The following is a 22,551-nucleotide window of genomic DNA, read 5'->3' as shown; positions in this document are numbered from 1 at the left end:
TAGGAAAAAAAAAACCCTACAGCCTATAAACTCACCAAAGGGTAGTATAAATAAGAGGCTAAGACATAAAGTGAAATGATTTATAGTCTTACCAATCTCTGTTTACTTATTAATCATTTGCATACTACTGGTTTAAGAAAAGAATTTGAAGTGTCTTTTAATGAAATACTCAAAAGCATATTATCCTAAAATAAAAGCCAAAAAGTCATGTAACAAAGGAAATTTGATACTCCCTGGGTACTTTAATCTCTCAGGTTTGTCCTCACACTGAGCAGTAGAACCACCTAAACATAGGTCTTTCACACCTTCAAGGCCTTTGCCCTGGAGCCCCAGCCTCAGCCTCTGAGCTGTTCTCCTCCCATTCTCACTGCGTTCACTTCTCCTCAGGCCCTGCTGCTGACACCACTCCCTTGGTTTAATGTTGGGTTTCTCTCTCAGAATATCCCTCTGATTTATTATGCAGGAGGAAATTGATCCAAGATCAACGAAAGAGGTTTAATAGAGATTGCTACTGACATGGTGTACCAATTTAAACATTTATCGACCTTAACAAACTATGTTCGGCCATGCTGATGCTGTGCGCCCATTTAAACCGTTCCCTCTTGTCTACATGCTCAGGAGGGCCTGGTTCACTCAGCATTCAGTGGCACTGCATTCTCTCCTCCGCAATGACCCATTTGCCCACCTCTGGGCGTCTCCGACTTGCGGTTAATGCTGCTGGTCTGCCCCTGTCTTCACAGAGTAAATTTAGGCTCCCTGTGCGCTCTGGACTGGTGGCTTTCAGATTGTTTTGACCCCGAAGCCACATAGGAAATACATTCTTGATCACAACCCAGAACACCCATGGGCTGAAACAAAAGCTTTATGAAAAAAGAAAACAAAACAGCAAAATCCTTAACTTGACTACATAGGGTATACAATGATTTTTCCATTCCACTTAATTTTATTTATCAAAACTTGAGCCAAGACCCCTTAAAAGCACGTGACTTGCAATTTCAAAAACTTTCCTCTTCAGTAGTAGACAGCTCTGATCTTATCTGCTAGGTACCAGGCCCTTAATGAACACTGTTCTTTACTTCAGTCTGTCCAGTTATACATGAATGATTTTCAGCATGTTGTGGATTTTACAAGTTATGTGATTACTGGCTTACGGGCTATCCTCAGTAAAACAGACACACACACACACACACACACACACACACACACACACACACACCCCACTCCCTTCCTTTATTCTGTTGCCCTTATAGAATTTCTGAAGAGCCTTTTCCAGTTATGGAACTTCCCAAGTTGTCTTGGCCACAGTCAGTTAAGAGCTTTTGCTACTGGGTTGTCGAAGTCCTCCAGACCTTGTGGCATGACCCCATGCCTGATGCTTCTCTACTCCATAAACTAGACCCTAAGCAGAGAAAGCTGAACTGAACCAACTGGGCAAAGGATAATCTTTTAGGCCCCTGGAAGTCAAGGCAAGAAGAGAGCAGGGAACAAGGGTTTTGTAGGGATGTTGACATCATTCTCATTAACTAGTAAAATGAAATACATCTCATTGGAAGAAACAAAAATTTTCCTAGATGTAAACACAGAGGAATTTATTGTGTGATATTCTTATATCTTCAGTACATTTGAGATACAGAAAAGCTGCTGGAATCTTAATCTATATATAAAGAATTCTACAATATATGTCTTGGTTTTGTCATTATTTATGCAGTTAATGTTTCTAGGTTTATTTTTTAAGTGTTCTAGAATTATTCCTAGATTCCCCCAAAGAGCACTTATTTAGCTAATTGGCAGAACTGGGTTATGATAGCCCCTAAGCAACCTTGAAAGAAATCACTACTTGCTATTCACACTTCCTCACTACACAGCCAGTGTTAACTCCCTGAGCACAGTTTGATTCCTGCTTATTCCCTTGAGATCAGTATTTCTCAACAGAGCTTCTTTTCTAGGTGACTGTATCAGTCAGGGTAGTTATGCTCTAGTAACAAACAATCTTAAAACCTTAGTGGCTTTAAAACAAAAGGTTTATATCTCAGGCTACATGTGTTCATCCCACATTGGCTACTAGCTGAGTTGGCCATATGCTGTCCTCACTCAGGGACTCTGGTTTATAGAGTCTCCATATCTGGAATGTCACCAGTCACTGTGATAGGAGGAAAGAGACACGGAAACTGAGCTCCAACTTTTAACATCTCATCTCATAGTGATATTTGTCAGTTCCATGCTCATTTTCCTCACTAAGACAAGTCACATGGTCATGCCTAGTATCAAGAGAATGAAAAAAGTACCATCTTACCTTGTGCCCAGGAGATACATAAGAAATCTCATAAACAGCCATCCTCTCCATCAATAAAAGGGACACTTCTCCTCTGCCTCTGCAGCACTTAACTCTGTCAGTCACCTCTCTTTTTCACATTCACTTTCCTTTGGCCCTGATCACTACTTCTCTTACTGTATTACCTTTTTTTCCCCTCATACTATATGTGTCCCCCACCCTCTGACCTAAAATTTCATCTAGAATGGACCAGGATGGGGCCTAGAAGAAGCCAGCTTCAATCTATCTTTGGTCCTATAAAGAGTGATCTCAGAAAACTAGGACAGAAGTAAATATGCATGAATTTGCATAAAACCCACACTTGTCTCCAAGTCCTTTCTTTTTTAATAGACAATACAACCAACTGTCCAGAAACCCCATTTTGGAAAATCTTTCTAACAGAAATAAAAGCTCCAACACAGAAAGATATATGTAGTGGGATTTCTATTGTGTCATGGTTTATAGAAGCAATAACCTGGAAAGAACCCAAATTCCCAGGAATAAGGGAGGTTCTTGACTCAGTTGTAATATATCTATACCATGAATTATTCTGCAACAGTTTAAAAGATGGGAATAGGTCTACCTCTGATTGCCCATGGTGTGTTGTTAAATGAAAAAAGCAATTTGCAGAGTTACATTTATAGTACGATTCCATTTCCATGAAGACAAACACCATCAACAACCAAAAAATGTCCCAAATATATGTGTTTATGTTGTTTGAACATAAAGAAAATTGTGAAAGATATACAACAGGTTGCTAATGTTGATAATCTCAGGAAGATTAGAATGGAGAGTAGTGGGAAGAACTTTTTAACCTTCTAAAAAATATATCTTGGACAGTTTTACAGATTATAATCATTGATACTGTAATTTTTAATTGGACAAACAAAACTAAAGGGAATTTTACTTGAGAAAAACAGTAACAAAAATAAATCCTATTTCAACACCATGCCACCCTGCCATGTGGCCCTCCACCTGTCCAGATTTATTTCACAGCTGCAATCCCAATACACATATCAGCTTTTCACTTAACTTCACATCTTCAATGCTTTTTCTCATCACCCCACAGTCCTTACAAAAATTATTTCCTTTATCTTCACCACTTTCCAATGGGCCAATAAACTGTACTTTATCAAACCACTATTTCAAAGTGGATGACACAACGAGTATTTCAATACTAGGTCTGTCATCCTAGTTTATGATTTTAAACATTTTTCCTTGAGATCCCTTTTTTATTATGGAGTTTTTGATGTATGAGCAGCATCAGTTTCCTTTTTTTATTCTAGTTTGATTTAGAAGATAAATACTGTTTAAGCATTACTCATCATTAACTTCAGACCTTTCATAAATACTCTGTGTACTATAACCATCAATTGATATCTATCTATGCCAGATAACTGTAGACTTTCTTTTAGGGCAGATAAACAGTTAGGTCCTTTTTGGATTTTTCTCACTCTCTTCATGCTTTCTCATTAATCATTAGCTTAATCTGAAAGCTAATATACCTCTTCCTGTGTCTTTTGTACCCTGCTTTCATTTCCAACCAAATTAAAATACCTATTTTCACTCTTTTCTGTTCCTATTTGCTTTGCAAAGGGAGGAAATAAGAATATATATTTGTTTCTTGTTGTTGCATAAGAAAGTTCTTCCACTGGTTATATGTATTAGCTAGATGTATCAATAGTCATTACCTGTGGTGAGGTGGGGGTGGGAACCAGGAGCATAGGGAATAGGATTAGGGAAACAGGTATCTCACTACAGTTTCTATCTACCACCTCTCAGCTATGAATCTGTCTTTTCAAGATATATTACCTATTAAAAAATTCCACTGGGCCCAAAACAGGATAAGTTCGCATGCCTCAACTACAGCTTACAATGTAAGGAGACAATGAATTCTATTTTCAGAATTTTTAAGGAGAGTGACACAAGTTGGTGAGGTCCATTCAGCCTACTATTTTTTTCACTATAGATATTCTAAGGCCTGAAATTTTTCAGAAAATATACAACTCAAATAGCTGTTCTGTTGAAATCCCTGGAAGGCCTTATCTAGAATGAGTGTTAATAGTAGAAATGTTGGCTATAGAAATGCATAAATAATAAGCAGTAAAACCAGTTATTCCATGTAAAATGTAACTATTATTTCAACCACCTAATTTAAGGTAAAAATAATCTAAGTGGAAAGGGGTAGCTTCTGAAAACAAAGAGTAAGTTATAAAGGAATTGAAGAGGAAGGTGTGACTTAACACTGCAAAACATTTATTTCTTGTTTACAGGAAGTCCACCAGGCAATGGTGAGAGGTAGGAAGCATCTTTGACATCTCTTTGTGCACTTTGTTTTCAGGTATTATGTATATTTGGATTATATCTACCCTTTGTTTTACCATTATAATTTTCTATAGTACCTGAAAGGAAAGGAGCAACACACAGCAGCAATTCACCGGAGAATTCCGCTTTATTAGGGAAAGGTGCTGGGTTATATAGGAAGGGGCATGGGGTGATTGTGGTGTCACTTCTACGGGGCTGGTGGCTATTGGCTAGGTGCTGGGAGTGGGAGTGGGGAGAGAGGTGATTGGGCTTCAGGTGGCGCCGGCGGGAACCGAGGACCCGGAAGAGAAGCAGGAGGTTCGCCATCTTACGGGTGGGGGCCCTTCATTCCCCCCTTTCTCCTCTATGGGGTTGTGGACGTTGCTTTCTCTCTGACTGCTTCCTGCTGAACGGGGGCAGAGAAGGGAGTGAGGGCTTGAGGACTGGGAGGAAAGGGTTGATAGGACTCCCCACAGTAAGGACGAGTAGATGTGGACTTCTTCAGGTTGGATATCAATGAAGGTTCCCTGTAACTATAGGTCAAGGACTTGTTGATTCTAATGGTGCCAAGAGGATACGGGTGCCAGAAGCCAGGCATCTGCGGCTATTGTTTCCAGGAACAGTTTCCAGTGGAGAGAGGGGTCCATCTCAGCGTGTGGTGAGAAGGTTACGTGAGGGTAAGGGATCTTCTGTGACTAAAAGCTGGTAGTTCCTGAGTAAAAGCTGGTTGAAAGTTTGATTAGCGATCTTACCAACTTGAGATTTGATAAACTTTACAAGGCAAGAAGAGACAGGCGAGGAGAATGATTATTATAGGGCCTGCAATGGGCCAAAGCCAGGGAAGGAAGGGGTTTGTTAGTATTGAAGAGAATGGGTTGGAGGAGTAATACTGTGGGTACCGGGAGTTACCCATGTAGTGAATGGCGCAAGACGAGTAGGGACATCTCCCGTAGGTGTCTGGCCATCATCTGCAACAGGCTTGTCTTTGGTCATAGAGGAAGCAGAGGTAGGGAGAATAAAGGTAGCTGCTAATGAACACTTCGGTGGAGGGAGGAAAGTGGAGGTATAAAGGCTCGGAGCAGCCTTTCAGAGGGCAGTCTGATGTGGCAATGAGGGCAGTAATTTTTGTTTGATGCTGTGTGTAAGTCTGTCTGACTCTGAATCGCCATACAAAGGAGGCTGGGGTGGCGGGGAAGACAATAGGAATGAGGGAAAAAAGTGAGAGAGAGCAAGGGAGCAGTAAAGGAGGAAAAAGTCATGATTCGGGTATGGATGGCAAAGGGGGTGAACGGGATTTTGGAGGAAAGAGGACAGTAAGGTCAGGAGTCTGGAGGGAGGGAGAGTCTGTAAACTTTTGTAGGTTAAGAGATCCTTTAGGTGATGTGGGGACAGAATGGTAAGGAGCGCCCCGAATGTCAGTTTATGAGCTTCCTTCTGCAAGAGCTGTCCAGCGGCTAATGCCCGTAGGCAGGGGGCCCATCCCCGAACTGTGGGATCTAATTGCTTGGAAAGATAAGCTACTGGGGCAAAGGATGGGCCATAATATTGGCCTAGGACTCCTAGAGCTTGACTGGACCTCTCATGAATGTATAATGAGAAGGGCTTCGACAAATCAGGAAGATGGAGAGCTGGGGCTTCCACAAGGGCTCCATGGAGCTTAATGAAGGAGTGTCGGGGTGAGGAGGATAATGGTTCTTCAGGGGGGCCCTTGCTGAGGTCGTATAGGGGTCTTGCCAACAGGGAGAAGTTAGGGATCCATGCTCTAAAATACCCAGCCAGGCCTAGAAAGGAAAGGATTTATGTCTTGGTTTTGGGAATGGGCAGGTCAGAGAGGAGCCATTTTCTGTCTAAGGTAATGGACTTTCTTTGTTGAGATAGAAGAAATCTGAGGTAAGTGACAGAAGGGGAAGAGATTTGAGCTTTGACAGGGGATACCTGGTAACCTCTGGAAGCTAGAAGGTTAAGTAGGGAGGCAGTGTCAAGTTGAGACTGTTCCCACGAGGGACTGCAGAGTAGAAGATCGTCCACATATTGTAATAAGGTGGACTCGGAAGCCTTGTGGCAAAACTGTCCAAGTGAGTTGTTCAGAATGTCTTGTGTATGGGTCCGTCCAGGTGAAGGCGAAAAAATCTTGGGAGGGGGGGTCCAGAGGGATAGAAAAAAATGCGTCCTTGAGATCTAGGACTGAGAAGTGGGAGGCCGAGGCAGGGATCTGTGATAAAAGGGTGTATGGATTTGGGACTAAGGGATAGATAGGGACGATGGCCATGTTCATGAGGCGAAGCTCTTGGACGAGGCGGAAAGATCCATTGGTTTTTTTAACAGCTAATATGGGGGTATTAAATAGGGAGTGAGTGGGTCTGAGGTAATTTTTGTTTAAAAGATCTTGAATGATGGGTTGGAGGCCTATAAGGGCTGAAGTGGTTAGGGGGTATTGGGCCTGACAGATATACTGAGAGGGGTCACGTAATTTGATAGAGGCAGGAGGACATAGAGCCATGGAGGGGCTTGTAATGTCCCAAACTTTGGGATTTACAGGGTGTATGAGGGTGGAACTGGAGCTTTCATTGGGTAGAGGGGGGTCATCGGCTATGAGGGCCATTAGAAAGGTAGTACTGGGGGCTGTGGGAGTGGATATAGTTATGGAAACATGGAGGAGAGAAAGGATGTCCCATCCTAGTAAGGGGATGGGACACTGGGGCATAACCAGGAAGGAGTGGGAGAAAGGTATGGGATTGTCTTCGATTGTGCATAAAAGGGGTGGGTTTTAATGGGAAAATCTGTTTACCTCCTACCCCGACTATAGGAGTAATGGCAGGCGTGGTAGGGCCCCGGTATTCCCGCAAGACTGAGAAGGTGGCTCCTGTGTCTAGGAGGAAGGAGATGGGGCGACCGTCTACTATTAAAGTAACCCTGGGCTCCTGTTTGGTGATGGAAATGGTTGGGCGAGAAGCCCCTGGGCCCTGTCAATCTTCTTCTGCCAGCCCCACTACGGCGGGCTTAGGATGGGGGTTGTTCATCCAGCCTCCCCTTTGGGTGGCTGGGCAATCAGACCCCCAGTGGCCCTTTTTGTGGCATCTGGGGCATGGGGTGGTAGGAGATCTGGGGGAGGGGCACGCCCTTGACCAATGTCCCTCTTTTCTGCACTTGAAACAAGCTCCTGGGGGAGGCTTGTTTGTAGAGGGGCGCCCAGGTTGTGGTTTTATCAGCTGGGCCAACATTTGGAAATTGGCCTGATCAGCCTTTTGTTTACGGTGTTCTTTCTCCTCCTCCCGGTTATGGAAGACTTTAAAGGCCACTGTTAGGATCTCAGTCTGCGGGGTAGCGGGGCCCTGTTCTAACTTTTTGAGTTTAGCTTTAATGTCGGGGTAGCTTCGAGCTAGGAAGTATGTCATAAGGACATGTCTCCCATCAGGCGTTTCTGGGTCCAGGCTGGTATACTGTGATAGGGCTTGAGTGAGTCTGTCTAAGAACTCAGAGCGTGTCTCCTCTCTCCTTTGAATTATGTCTTGGAGCTTTTGAAAATTGACTACTTTACGAGCTGCCTTTTTCAGACCTGCTATTAACCAGGAGGCAAAAATATCTTGAGAGCGGAGACCCACGGCGGTGTTATAATCCCAGTGTGGGTCTTGTTCAGGGACAGCGGTGGGCCAGGGGGATAGGTGGGGTCAGTCCTGTGGGTTTCGGTGGCGTGCGTTTGGGCGAAGTCCCAAACTCATCTGCGCTCTTCAGAAAGGAGGGTATTGGCCAGGAGCATGAAAATGTCATGATGTGTGAGGCTGTATGACTGGAGGGTCCATTGAAAGTCTTTGATATATGTCGTGGGATCAGTGGAAAAGGAACTTAGGCGTTTCTCAAGTTGGGCTAAATCTCCTAAGGAGAAAGGGACGTGAACTCGCACGATGCCTTCGGATCCTCCTACCTCCCGGGGGGGGACAATAATTTTGGGAGGCCCTCGGGACCGAGTCTGAGGAGGACTGAAGGGTTCTGGCTCAGTCTGTGGGGGAGAAACAGGTGATGGGGGCAAAGACAGAGGAGGCTCCTGGAACTTAGTTAGAGGGGGGCTGAAAGGCTCAGGCTTGAACTGCAAGGGGGGTGAGGTGGGGGAGGAGATGGTGGTGGAGGAAGGGGGAGGGGCTGTTGTAGGAGAGGAGGGGGAGGCGGCGACGGCGGATGAGGGCGGAGGGGTTGTAGGAGGGGGAGGGGCTGAAGGGGGAAGCCTGTATGGTGGAGGTTCCTCAGCTGGGTCAAAGGTAATCGAAGAGGGACTGGGAGTGTGTGGAGGGGAGGGAGACGGCTTGCAGGCTAGGAGAACTTAGGGGCAGGCGGGGGGAGGAGGAGGCGGCGGTGGCGAGGGAGGCGGGTGGGGGAGGCGGAAAGCTTCGGTATAGGGAACCTCCTTCCATTTTTTCAGGCGCTGGCAGTAGTTAAAGAGATCGCGAGTGATGTCAGGATCAAGAGTTCCCCCTGCCGGCCATTGGTTGTTATTGTCTAGGGGGTATGTCGGCCAATCTTGGGAGCAGTATTTACAGAGAAGTTTTGGTTTTATGTCAGGTGTCAGGGAGAGGGTGGCTAGATGCTTGAGCAGGCATTCAAGAGGTGAATCTTTAGGGAGGGATGAGGAGGCTCCCATGGCTAAAGGACAGAGAAGGAGACAAACAGGGGAAGACGAACGGAGACCCTCGGACTGGGAGCAGACCGCAAGGAGACAAAGGGCGTCCCCGATGATCCTTGGGGGTCTGTGGAAACTCGTATACGAGTCGGTTTCTTAGGAAGTGTGGTCGTCACCCAGACTTCTCTAAGAAGGCAGAGTGCCGGAGTCACGAGGAACCTAGTACTAGGAGTTTTCAGCGGAAGGAATTTTTGGCAGAAGGAACGGAAGGAGGAGGAGGGGGGGGATGGGAGCGTTCTCATCCGCAAAGGAGTCGCCTCGTTTATGGCTGTTGGAGGAGGGGCCTGAGGGTCTGCCGCAGCCGTGAAGGCCTAAGGCGGGGAGAGTTCCCTCCTCGTCCCCGAGCGTCAGGGCCTTGCCGGATGATCACGGTCAATGGCGCTGCGATAGCTCGGGGAAGAGCGGCCCGCTCCGGGGGAAAACTTACCCAAAGGCCAGAGAGGAGTGGTGAGTGTGAGGAGCCAGCGCCGGAAAAAGAAGATGAGGGCAAGCTGCTGCTGGTGTCGGGGGGAAGACGGGGCCCAGTTGGGGTGTCCCGTCTCCCGGGTTTTGGCACCAATGAAAGGAAAGGAGCGACACACAGCAGCAATTCACCAGAGAATTCCGCTTTATTAGGGAAAGGTGCTGGGTTATATAGGAAGGGGCATGGGGTGATTGTGGTGTCACTTCTACGGGGCTGGTGGCTATTGGCTAGGTGCTGGGATTAGGGGGGCGAGGGGTGATTGGGCTTCAGGTGGCGCCGGCGGGAACCGAGGACTCAGAAGAGAAGCAGGAGGTTCGCCATCTTATGGGTGGGGGCCCTTCAGTACCAATTTTACTTTTTTTAGTTTTACATTATTCTAATTATTGTACAGCAGCATTTTAAGTTCTTCTGTTATCCTAACTACCAATCCGTTAAGATCAGTTTGTGGATTTTGTTTTAATTTTCATGCAGATCATGTAATGCAAAGAGAAGCTACGCAAAGGTCTCAGAAAAGAAAATCAACTTTGACGCTAAAGGAGTCACAGTTCTGACGACTATAAACAAATAATTGTAGCAACATAAAAAGCAGCACTACAAAGAAGTATATAAAATTCAGTAGGAAAAGAAAAGAGGGGGCCATCACTCTGCCCGGGGTTGAAAAGATGACATTTGATTTTAGCTGAAGATGACCTTGTCGCCCGTAAGTACATGGATGGCAAGCATTCTAAGCATAGGGAACAGCTTCTGTGAAGATACGGTGGCTTGTCTAGCAAGGAGGGTCTGGGGAAACGGCAGAGGTTTCAGAATCTCCTGCCTGGTCCATTTACATATCAATAGGTGTTTACCCCTGCAGCCTCCTGCAGCCTGGGGGCAAGGAGTGGAGAGATTGGCCATTCTCTCCACCCCTCCATTCCTGGTACATAATTGGTCGGGCATCTGCCAGTCGCCAAGGACATGCCAATGGAGCTCCTCCTGGAAGGGGAAGGTGGGAAGTAGAAAGTGCGCCGGGAAGGCAGAGCATGAGCCGTAGCCAGAGGAGACAGACTAGCCTAGTCAGCAAATTGGAGCAAGCTGTGGGCGATAAAAAATGGTTTCTCCCAACCTGTGCTTGCCCTTGACTTATTTTGGTTTCACTGCTTTCATAGGGGATTCTCCCCGGGCTGGGAACACCCTTCTCCCCAACAGAGGGCCTGCTAGGAACTGGGTCCAAATAGGTGTGAGGAAAGAGACTGTGGGCTTTCCTGCAACTCAGCTTAAAATGCTCTCTAGTTGATTGTTCCATCCTTCCAGAAATAAAGCATTTTGTAAATAAATCAATTCAAAATAAGTATGCTTTAAATTCTGAAAAGACTGAAAATCCTTAGTTCTCTAAGTGAAGCATGCTCCTGGAACACACTAGCATAACAACATTCAGTGTGACGAAAGGCAGAAGATGGACTTTCAACTGTCAGAATTGTGATGCAACTGTCAAAGTACATGAAATCAGCTACATAAATATCACAGCCCTGCCTACTCTGTGACAGCATGAAATCTTAAACTTTTTATCAAGTTAAGAAATAAAAACAAAGGAAGACTCTGTATATGTCTTCTCATGGAAAGTTTAGCCCATTCCATACCCACTCATTTCCTCAAACATTTTTTTAATGCCAAACATATGTCTGCTTTTACTAAATAGTTTCTCTCCTCTGGGTTTGCACTTAGTGCTAGAGTCTTGTTTTTCTGAAATAATAAGAATGTAAAAGAACAAATAATATATTTTGGGCTGGAGTTGCATTGAAAGGGCAGTATTCCTGCCAAAGCTTTTATGAGGGAAAACTGTAGAACTTTGGTTTGGCCATTAGCAATGCTGAGCTAACCTCACTGGGGTGAGGATGTGCTGATGGGAGAGAGACAGAGCTTCTAAAATGTAAATGTTTCTATCCCATGCCACTGCACTGCCTTCCTTCTCTGACCAGGGACCAAGAAACCAGAGCACTGAGGCTGACTTTTGCATGAATAATACATGATAGCCTGGGATAGCTGTGGCTCTTAAGACTGATACTTCTCAGAATGACAATGGGATCAGGCTGTTTTGGACATTTCAATTAAATTCAACAAATGTGTACTAAGTACTTTGAGCATGGCTGCAAGTCATGGCACAAGTTTCTGTAGTACCTTCTACAGAGGCTGCTAAGATTAAGACTATTTAGGCTTTGTCCTCAAGAGCTTAAAACCTAAAGAGGAAGATGGAACAAGTATATAGACACTCTTAATAAAATGCAGAAGATACAAATACCATAGAGAGGTACCAACAAGTGTCTGTGGAGTTGGAGACCACATGTTGAGGATGCTGGAGGAGATGCCAACTAGATGGATTTGAAGAATGGGACAGGAACGGTTTTGAGCACTACCTATACACCAGACACTAGCATGCAACATCATACTTAATCTTCCCAGCAGCCCTATAAAACAGGTATTGCCACTCCCATTTATCTGGTGTGTAAAATGAGACTCTGGAAAGTTGGGCAGCATACCCCAAAACCACAGTTACTGGAGGCTGGGACCAGAGCTGAAGCCTAGATGCACGTTTCCCCACAGCACCAAGCTGACTTTTCCTGGCATAAAAATGGGGAAGGCTTTCAAGAGTAGGGAAACAGCCAAATCAAGGACAACACATATTATAGAAACAGAGTGATCTGGTTCAAGTGGTGAGAAAGAGTGGGCTTTGAATGTCTGGGTAAGAAGTTTCTTCTGCCAGTGATAGGGAGCCAAGGAAAGGTCAGCAAAAATGACATGACTGGGTCAGTACTTTAGCAAGTGACCCCAGATAAACTGTGCAGATGGGATAAGAGTGGAAAGAAATTAAAGTGTGCTTGAGTAGCCCAGAGTTGAGAAGGTATCTAACTTTGGTGCAAGATGAATCTGCCTGGCTTTCTCCTTCACATCACATATACATTTTCCATAGTTGAAACCACTCGGGGCCTCTCTGCAAGCTTACAGACCCACCCTGTTCTTACAAGAGTCATTGACTCAAGGGACCACTTCTTGTGACAACACTGCTATCCTATTTGTATTACTGTTGCCTTCTCCCCATCTGATTCGATTTTTTTCCCTTTGTAGGTGAGTGTGAGCACACAGTCATCCATACAGAGAGACACACATGCTCTAGTGTTAGTCCTAAGCCCCAAAACTTCCAGACACCTGCCTCCCTTCCAATATCTCATTGGTCCCAACATTTGCCAAATCACCCACGTGTTTCCTTTTGTACAGCAACACATGGCCTCACTACCTGCCTAGACCATGTGTTCTAGGCACTGGACTCCTTCTTCCCACCTGGTACTTCATGCTTCCTTTCACCTGAGGAGGGGCTTATCTCCAGGGCCTGCTCCCCCTAGTATGCATGTCTGCTCACCAATGTCTGGTCCATTTCATTACCCTCTGTACCCCCTTTAGACAGAGGCAGCAGTTATGGACAAGAAGAGGTGTGAGAAATGAACAAAGAAAGAACCTACTGGGACTTAAAGACAGGCTGAAAAATGAAATGAAGGCAAAAGATGGCTCATTCATTCATTCAACAAATACCATGTATCTCTCTACGTACCAGGTTCAAGGTTAGGTCCTGGTTATGCAGAGATAAAAAAAAAGCATACACATCTTTGCTGAGTTTACAGACTAGTTGGATATGGGTACAAAACTAAATGAAACAAATGAAAACTAGATCTGGGTCTTCAAGGAATTTAGAGAAGGCGATGTCTGGATTGTAATGAGGGGAGGGAGGGCAAAGGGTTGGAGAGGTAGCAGCGGCCTGATGAAGTGAAGCACGCACAGAGACTAGACAGGGAGTTTGGTGCTAAGTATAACGGGAGGCAATACAGTTAACGTCTATGCCGACTGCCACCCAGATGTTGCTGATTTCTTCTCCCTGAGTCCTTCAGGCCTCTTGCTTCCCTTGTCCCTAAGTCAGTGCTGGTGTCGCACTCAGCACCTTGCCTCCTTTCCTCCATCGCATCCTCCCCATGGCACCAGCAGGTGATGCGGACTTGAATGAAGGTCACAGAAAGGAGGGGCTTCTCACATCTCCACTGTCCATTCTGGCCGCCAGTTTTGTCTTGTTTAGTTTAGTTTAGTTGTTTTCTTTCTCTTTCTCCCTTTCCCACCAGTACTCAGTTCCTGGATCCTCTCATCTTAAATTTCCCTTTGAGGATCTCAATCACTATCTCTTCTATTAAGTAGCTTTGCCCCCTTCCTACTCTTAAATTTAAACTGACTCCACCACCCTGACCTAGAAACAAAGGTCCTCGGGTTAACAGGCTCCATCCTCTTTACTGCACACTACAGTGACCATCCCTGTTACTTGGAAATGTCTTTGGAGTATTCTCTACCTGACCCACACTTGAATTTTGTGCCTCCCACCCAAGTCCCTCGCCCTCCCACACCCTTTATTGCCACATTGCTTCTTGACATATTTCTTCTCTCTTAACATAAAGAATTCCAGCAACAAAAATATCTCCATTTAATTACAAGTCATTCATTCAGGTACTCAGAACAAAAAGGTACCTCAAAAATATCTCCATTTAATTACAGTTCATTCATTCAGGTACTCAGAACAAAAAGGTATCTCCTGTTTCTCAAATAGTGAAGGAGAACTCATGTGTGATGGGAGGCTGATGCTCCCTCCAACACGGCAAAGATGTCCAGGTCCTAATCCCCAGAACCTGTGAATACGTTACCTTACCTGGCAAAAGCAGCTTTGCGGATGTGCTCAGGAATCTTGAGATGGGAGATCTTCTTGGATTGTCAGGGTGGGCCCCGTGTAATACCCAGTCCTTAACAAGGAAAAAAGGGAGGCAGGAGGGGCAGTGTCAGAGGTGGGAGAAACTCACTCGGCCATTGCTGGCTTTGCAGATGGGAGAAGCCATCAAGCCAAGGAAGGAATGCTGGAAGCCTGGAGACTCTGGGGAAGGTGAGACTGCATGCTGGAAAATTCTGTGAAGCCTCCCGAAGGGAGGCAGCCCTCTTGACACCTTAATGTTAACCCACTGAGGCTTCTTTCAATTGCTCTGACAATTTGTTAGAGCAGCAGTAGGAAATTAATTCATCATCTTTAAGGCAAGGTTAGTGTTTTGTTTGGGAGGGAGAAGCACTTCAAAGCAGCAATTTGCTGAGGCAAGGATAAAACCTCTTCTGTGTTTGAATGTTGGCCATGGAGGACTTAAATCACTCTTTATTTAATAAAAGCTGTTTCTGTGGGGCAGGGGAGGGGGCACTGATGAGGACAAGGGAGGTGAGGCAGCTGAAGGTTTTCCCACACACACTTCCCAAAGGGTGTCGGAGGCCTGAATTTGGACAGAAGGGATGGCCATGGGCATTTCTGTTTACACAAGATGATAACTTGCTAGACCTGCAATAGGTGACATCAGGGAGCCAAGGAGAGGGCTGGCCTCTGTACAGGAACTGTGAGGGGCTGAAAGGCCCAGGACCCTGTTTAAGGTTTATTTTCTATGTGTTGAAGTTGTTTCTGCTAAACATTTTAAGTTTTGTTGAAATTTGTGACTTGAGCTTATCTGTTCCTAGAGAAAGAGGAAAAGGCCTGAGCCCAAACAGAAGAGGGAGAATGGTTATAAGTTGGCAAAGGGTGAGCCAGAGGCCTGAGGTGACAGACAATGGTCAGGACCCATTTCTGGATCATGCCAACATTCTTAGAGAAATCTCAAAGAACTTATTGAGGAAAAACACCCATGGAAGACCGGAATTCCTGCAGTCACCACGGAGGGAATCTTGAACCATTTTGATTTGCTATTTAAAGAAAGGACAATTTTACGGGGTAGAGAGCTTGGGGAAACCTGCGTACATATAGAGACTTGCTGTTAAAAATAAGCATGGGTGAGAGGAATTTTCATTTGGGCCACTCTGTATCTCAGTACACTAAAGATAGCTCATAGGCAGATGTGTGCTGATTTATTCATTTATTGAGTGCATTTACTTAGTATTATAAGAGAATTCCCCCAGGTTTCCCTGCCTCAACCCGTGTCCCCTTTCTTTTTGCCTCTTCCCTCTTTTCCTCTGCTACCACCTCCTTCCCTGAACGTCGACTAGCAGACAAGCTGCAGAGTTTTAAAAACCATCTCTGGAAAGAATCATTCGAGGGCTGCACCAATGATCCTGACCAAGGGCATAGTTCCAAGTACAAGTTTCATAGCAGTTAGTGACAAAAACAGCTATCTGAGCCAAACCATGAGGACACGTCCCTGTCTCTTCTCTTCACCCCATAAAAATACAATCCTCCTGATTAAAGATGGCGGCATGAGAGGAGGGACAGAGGCTTCCTCCTAAAACTGGATACAATTAGAAAATTTAATTGGCAGAACTAATCCTGAGAGGGCAACAGGAAAGAAGATGGCATCAGACTGCACACACCTGGAGAAAAGAGCAGACCTCACCAAACGGGGTAACGTACCAGAGCTGTGGCTCCACAGGACCCGAGCCCCTCCCCCACCCCAGCTCACCAGCGGGAGGAAGAGAAATGGAGCAGGGAGGGAGTGGAAGGCTTGGGACTGCTGAATACCTAGCTCCGGAGATCTGCTCTGGGAGCACAAACCTACATTTCATGGTAAGTTCATCATACTCTCGTGATTACAGGGTTGGAAAGCTGGAACATGTGGAGTTCCTGAGAGACAGGGATTCCGGCCACTTGTGGAAAGCAGGGATCCATATCCGGCTGCTCTGGGACAAAAACTTATACCTGTGTGCTCGGCCCACTGGCTCAGGCAGTGGAGACAGGCACAGCAGCGAGGAGGCGGGAAACAGCTCTTTCCTACCCCCAGTACCGCTCCCCTGTGACCCCTGACATTGCTTCAGCAGCTCAGCAGCTCCAGAGCAGAGCTTCTGGACACTAGAGGGCGCCATATACAAACATGAAACGCCAAAGGAACCTGGTCCAGAGTAAAATTGTTAATACAACTCCCGAGAAAGATTTAAATGATATGGACCTCGTGACTCTTCCTGAAAGGGAGTTCAAAATAAAAATAATCAACATCTTAATGGAGGTACAGAAAGACATCCAAGAACTCAGGAATGAATTCAGGTCAGAGATCCAATCATTGAAGAGCACGATGGAGGGTATTAGAAGCAGGTTGGATATGGTGGAGGAGACAATAAATGAAATAGAAACTGGAGAAGAGGAATACAAAGAAGCCGAGGCACAGAGAGAAAAAAGGATCTCTAAAAATGAAAGAATATTGAGAGAACTACGCGACCAATCCAAGCGGAATAATATTCGCATTATAGGGATACCAGAAGAAGAAGAGAGAGAGAAAGGGATAGAAAGTGTCTTTGAGGAGGTAGTTGCTGAAAACTTCCCCAATCTGAGGAAGGACAGAGTCTGTCAGGCCTTGGAGATCCACAGATCTCCCAACACAAGGGACCCAAGGAAGACAACAGCAAGACACATAGTAATTAAAATGGGAAAGATCAAGGATAAGGACAGACTGTTAAAAGCAGCCAGAGGCAGAAATAAAATCACATACAAAGGAAAGCCCATCAGACTAACATCAGACTTCTCAGCAGAAACCTTACAGGCCAGAAGGGAGTGGCATGATGTATTAAATGCCATGAAGCAGAAGGGACTGGAACCAAGATTACTTTATCCAGCAAGATTATCATTTAAATTTGAAGGAGGAATTAAACAATTTCCAGATAAGCAAAAACTGAGAGAGTTTACCTCCCACAAACCATCTCTGCAGTCTATTTTGGAGGGACTGCTATAGATGCAAGTGTTCCTAGGGTTGGATAGCTGTCACCAGAGGTAGTAAAATCACGGTAGGGAGGGTGGAGCAGCTGATTGCGAGGCAAATGCAAAATTAAATTGACTATCCCCAAAGTCAATCAAGGGATAGACAAAAAGTACAGAATTTGATACCTAATATATAAAGAATGAAGGAGGAAGAAAAAGGAGGAGAAATAGAAAAGAACCTTTAGATTGTGTTTGTAACAGCATACTAAATGAGTTAAGTTATATTCTTAGATAGTAAGGAAAGTAATCTGGAACCTTTGGTAACCATGAATCTAAAGCCTGAAATGGCAATAAGTACAAACCTATTGATAATCTCCCTAAATGTAAATAGACTGAATGCACCAATCAAAAGACATAGAGTCACTGAATGGATAAAAAAAACAAGACCCATCTATATGCTGCTTACAAGAGACTCACCTCAAACCCAAAGACATGGACAGACTAAAAGTCAAGAGATGGAAAAAGATATTTCATGCAAACAATAGGGAGAAAAAAGCAGGTGTTGCAGTACTAGTATCAGACAAAATAGACTTCAAAACAAAGAAAGTGACAAGAGATAAAGAAGGACATTACATAATGATAAAGGGCTCAGTCCAACAAGAGGATATAACCATTCTAAATATATATGCACCCAACACAGGAGCACCAGCATATGTGAAACAAATACTAACAGAACTAAAGGAGGAAATAGACTGCAATGCATTCATTTTAGGAGACTTCAACACACCATTCACTCCAAAGGACAGATCCACAAGACAGAAAATAAGTAAGGACACAGAGGCACTAAACAACACACTAGAACAGATGGACCTAATAGACATCTATAGAACTCTACATCCAAAAGCAACAGGATACACATTCTTCTCAAGTGCACATGGAACATTCTCCAGAATAGACCACATCGTGACCTCAGTAAATTCCAAAAGATTGAAACCCTACCAACCAACTTTTCAGACCACAAAGGTATAAAACTAGAAATAAATTGTACCAAGAAAGCAAAAAGGCTCACAAACACATGGAGGCTTAAGAACACGCTTCTAAATAGTCAATGGATCAACGACCAAATTAAAATGGAGATCCAGCAATATACGGAAATAAATGACAACAACAAAACAAAGCCCCAACTTCTGTGGGACACAGCTAAAGCAGTCTTAAGAGGAAAGTATATAGCAATCCAGGCATATTTAAAGAAGGAAGAACAAACTCAAGTGAATAATCTAATGTCACAATTATCAAAATTGGAAAAAGAAGAACAAATGAGGCCTAAGGTCAGCAGAAGGAGGGACATAATAAAGATCAGAGAAGAAATAAACAAAATTGAGAAGAATAAAACAATAGAAAAAATCAATGAAACCAAGAGCTGGTTCTTTGAGAAAATAAACAAAATAGATAAGCCTCTAGTCAGACTTATTAAGAGAAAAAGAGAATCAACACACATCAACAGAATCAGAAACAAGAAAGGAAACATCATGACGGACCCAACAGAAATACAAAGAATTATTAGAGACTACTATGAAAACCTATATGCTAAGAAGCTGGAAAACTTAGAAGAAATGGACAACTTCCTAGAAAAACACAACCTTCCAAAACTGACCAAGGAAGAAACACAAAATCTAAACAAACCAATTACCAGCAAAGAAATTGAAGTGGTAATCAAAAAACTACCCAAGAAAAAAAACACCCTGGCCAGACGGATTTACCTCAGAATTTTATCAGACATACAGAGAAGATATAATACCCATTCTCCTTAAAGTTTTCCAAAAAATAGAAGAGGAGGGAATACTCCCAAACTCATTCTATGAAGCCAACATCACCCTAATACCAAAACCAGGCAAAGACCCCCACCAAAAAAGAAAATTACAGACCAATATCCCTGATGAATGTAGATGCAAAAATACTCAACAAGATATTAGCAAACCGAATTCAACAGTATATCAAAAGGATCATACACCACTGTTGGGGACGGCCTTTGTCTTCTCACATGTTTGTAGGCAGAATGGGAAAGTACCTTCCCCCATGTCTGGATGCAGCCTGGGAAAGCACAAGCTTGAGAACAACCAGTGCAGTCCTTGGAGGTTGTCTGTCCACAGACACGTGTCTTGTCCTCGAGGACGAGTCAAGACTCCTCATGCTGTGACTGTGACAAAGAGCAGCCTTGGCCCCAAAGAACACCTTGTTTACGCATTCCATGAGGAACTGAAGGAGCCTTATTGTTCTTATCTTTGCCTGGCTGCCGCTGACGTCAATATTGTGCTCGACTGTTTATTAGATAAGACTATTTTTTGGAATCATGTATGTCTTTGCTGTATAAATACACTGGACCTTCAATAAAGCTTTGCTGGGACGCACAGGAGCATCAGCCCTCCCAGTTCTGCCTGTCTTCTTTTCTTCTCCAATCTCACCCCCCTCTCATCAGGTCTGGTTCGACTCTGCGTGGCTGGACCGCGTCACACCACGACCAAGTAGGATTCATCCCAGGGATGCAAGGATGGTACAACATTCGAAAATCCATCAACATCATCCACCACATAAACAAAAAGAAAGACAAAAACCACATGATCATCTCCATAGATGCTGAAAAAGCATTTGACAAAATTCAACATCCATTCATGATAAAAACTCTCAGCAAAATGGGTATAGAGGGCAAGTACCTCAACATAATAAAGGCCATCTATGATAAACCCACAGCCAACATCATACTGAAGAGTGAGAAGCTTTTCCTCTGAGATCAGGAACAAGACAGGGATGCCCACTCTCCCCACTGTTATTTAACATAGTACTGGAGGTCCTAGCCATGGCAATTAGACAAAACAAAGAAATACAAGGAATCCAGATTAGTAAAGAAGAATTTAAACTTTCACTATTTGCAGATGACATGATATTGTACATAAAAAACCCTAAAGACTCCACTCCAAAACTACTAGAACTGATATCGGAATACAGTAAAGTTGCAGGATACAAAATTAACACACAGAAATCTGTGGCTTTCCTATACACTAACAATTAGCCAATAGAAAGAGAAATCAAGAAAACAATTCCATTCACAATAGCATCAAAAAGAATAAAATACCTAGGAATAAACCTAACCAAAGAAATGAAAGACCTATACCCTGAAAACTATAAGACACTCTTAAGAGAAATTAAAGAGGACACTAACAAATGGAAACTCATCCCATGCTCTTGGCTAGGAAGAATTAATATTGTCAAAATGGCCATCCTGCCCAAAGCAATATACAGATTTGAGGCAATCCCTATCAAATTACCAACAACATTCTTCATCGAACTGGAACAAATAGTTCAAAAATTCATATGGAAGCACCAAAGACCCTGAATAGCCAAAGCAATCCTGAGAAAGAAGAATAAAGTGGCGGGGATCTCACTCCCCAACTTCAAGCTCTACTACAAAGCCACAGTAATCAAGACAATTTGGTACTGGCACAAGAACAGAGCCACAGACCAGTGGAACAGAATAGAGACTCCAGACATTAACCCAAACATATATGGCCAATTAATATTTGATAAAGGAGCCGTGGACATACAATGGGGAAATGACAGTCTCTTCAACAGATGGTGCTGGCAAAACTGGACAGCTACATGTAAGAGAATGAAACTGGATCCCTGTCTAACCCCATACACAAAAGTAAACTCCAAATGGATCAAAGACCTGAATGTAAGTCATGAAACCATAAAACTCTTAGAAAAAGACATAGGCAAAAATCTCTTGGACATAAACATGAGTGACTTCTTCATGAACATATCTCCCCGGGCAAGGGAAACAAAGGCAAAAATGAACAAGTGGGACTCTATCAAGCTGAAAAGCTTCTGTACAGCAAAGGACACCATCAATAGAACAAAAAGGAATCCTACAGTATGGGAGAACACATTCATAAATGACAAATCCGATAAAGGATTGACATCCAAAATATATAAAGAGCTCACACGCCTCAACAAACAAAAAGCAAACAATCCAATTAAAAAATGGGCAGAGGAGCTGAATAGACAGTTCTCTAAAGAAGAAATCCAGGTGGCCAACAGGCACATGAAAAGATGCTCCACATCGCTAATCATCAGAGAAATGCAAATTAAAACCACAATGAGATATCACCTCACACCAGTAAGGATCACCATCATCGAAAAGACAAACAACAACAAATGTTGGCGAGGTTGTGGAGAAAGGGGAACCCTCCTACATTGCTGGTGGAAATGTAAATTAGTTCAACCATTGTGGAAAGCAATATGGAGGTTCCTCAAAATGCTCAAAATAGACTTACCATTTGACCCAGGAATTCCACTTCTAGGAATTTACCCTAAGGATGCAGCACTCCAGTTTGAAAAAGACAGATGCACCCCTATGTTTATTGCAGCACTATTTACAATAGCCAGGAAATGGAAGCAACCTAAGTGTCCATCAGTAGATGAATGGATAAAGAAGATGTGGTACATATACACAATGGAATATTATTCAGCCATAAGAAGAAAACAAATCCTACCATTTGCAACAACATGGATGGAGCTAGAGGGTATTATGCTCAGTGAAATAAGCCAGGTGGAGAAAGACAAGTACCAAATGATTTCACTCATCTGTGGAGTGTAAGAACAAAAGAAAAACTGAAGGAACAAAACAGCAGCAGAATCACAGAACCCCAGAATGGACTAATAGTTACCAAAGGGAAAGGGACTGGGGAGGATGGGTGGGAAGGTAGGGATAAGGGTGGGAAAAAAAGAAAGGGGGCATTGCGATTAGCATGTATAGTGTGGGGGGGGCACAGGGAGGGCTGTGCAACACAGAGAAGACAAGTAGTGATTTTACAGCATCTTACTATGTTGATGGACAGTGACTGTGAACGGGGATGTTGAGGGGACTTGGTGAAGGGGGGAGCCTAGTAAACATAATGTCCTTCATGTAATTGTAGATTAATGATACCAAAATAAAAAAACCAAAAAATAAAAAGAATGGACTAACAGTTACCAAAGGGAAAGAGATTGGAGAGAATGGGAGGGTAGGGAGGGATAAGGGCGGGGAAGAAGAA

The sequence above is a fragment of the Manis pentadactyla genome, chromosome 9 (assembly GCF_030020395.1).
Source record: "Manis pentadactyla isolate mManPen7 chromosome 9, mManPen7.hap1, whole genome shotgun sequence".
NCBI classification, from domain to species: Eukaryota; Metazoa; Chordata; class Mammalia; order Pholidota; family Manidae; genus Manis; species Manis pentadactyla.
The sequence above is the reverse complement of the archived record's forward strand: the minus strand, read 5'-3'. Positions refer to the sequence as shown.